The sequence below is a fragment of the Aplysia californica genome, unplaced genomic scaffold (genome assembly GCF_000002075.1).
Source record: "Aplysia californica isolate F4 #8 unplaced genomic scaffold, AplCal3.0 scaffold00098, whole genome shotgun sequence".
Classification (NCBI taxonomy): Eukaryota; Metazoa; Mollusca; class Gastropoda; order Aplysiida; family Aplysiidae; genus Aplysia; species Aplysia californica.
In genome coordinates, this window is record NW_004797368.1 from 639104 (window position 1) to 640520 (window position 1417).

Sequence of the window (1417 nt, forward strand, 5' to 3'; positions counted from 1 at the left end):
TCTCTGCTTAAACAAGTGAAGCTATCAGTGGTGAACCACCCTTGACCTTTGACCCCCTCCAGTCGTCTGCTCTGAGGCCAACCATGACTTATCGCAGAATAGGCCACCCTGTTTCAACATTTCATTTGGATCCGGGTCCTGAAAATCCATGATGTTGGGTGCATCTATCAAATGCCATGGTCAAGTAGACAGGACGTCACCATAATAACAAAGGCTCAAGTTATAGCTGGTCGAGATCGGTACAGGTCACAGACTTCGGAGACAGACTAAAGGTGTTATTACGATTTGGGTTTTACTATAGGTTTAACATTTAATTGTTCGTTACAGAGTCAAAGCATATATGTAGGGCGGCTTTTTTTAAAGAGCAGTTGGCATCTCGTTTGGCTGCAGTTCAGAAACACTGATGTTAATCCTCAGTGAGCCGTTGTTTTTAAGCTCTTGTTACCAAGAAATGTAGGACCTCACATCCGTTAACTTTAATCCTATCGGGAAAAGGCTTTCATTTGGAGCTATCTTTATTAGAGTAATCTTTATCGCTAGAAACGTTTTTGTAAGCAAAAATTATCGTACCACGGCGTACTAAACTTTTGTCACTCAAAGTCACAACATACAATGTCATATTATATTGTTCCTTGCCATACCATAAAAGTATAGCATATCATAACTAGCATAGCATAGCATAACATAACATAGCATATCTTACCTTGTCATACCGTACCATACCATACTATAACATACTATTCCTAGCCATGCCATACCATACAATTAACCTTCTATAATAATATACCATACCATGTCTCACCACATCATTCACCCTGATATACTTTAACACGCCATACTATTGTAATCAAATATGTGCATTTTCCATTCGATATCATAACCACCAAACCGCATAAAACAATATCTTACTTCTTTTTAGAAACATTGTTATGTCACTATCTGTCCGTTTTACCACCTCTGCCAGCACTCAGATTGCACAATAGTATAGCGTCTCACATTCACACTGTAACGATTCATGACATAATATTATAAGACAGGTCTTGGTGTTTTTGTTCCGATGTTCATAATAATAATAATAATATCTGCCACTTTCTACCCCCCCTCCCCCCCAAAAAAAAAACCCCTCAAGAAAGAGAGAACAACAGCAAAAACAAACTAATCTTAAACAGACACCAATACTCGAGTGGAACCTTATCTTGCAATTTTCTCAGATTGCATTTTTTCAGAAGTAAGAGAGCGTTTTTGGATAATTTTAGTGCAGAAAGCGATCGACAAAAAGAAAAAAAAAAGAAGAAAGGAGCATGGGAAAGTTATGCTAAACTCTCTAGAAGAACATGATTTTTTTGTTTGTTTGGTTTTTGTTTTTGTTTCTGTCTTTGCTTTTTTTGCTTGTTTGGCTGGGGTTTTTTTTAGAAGA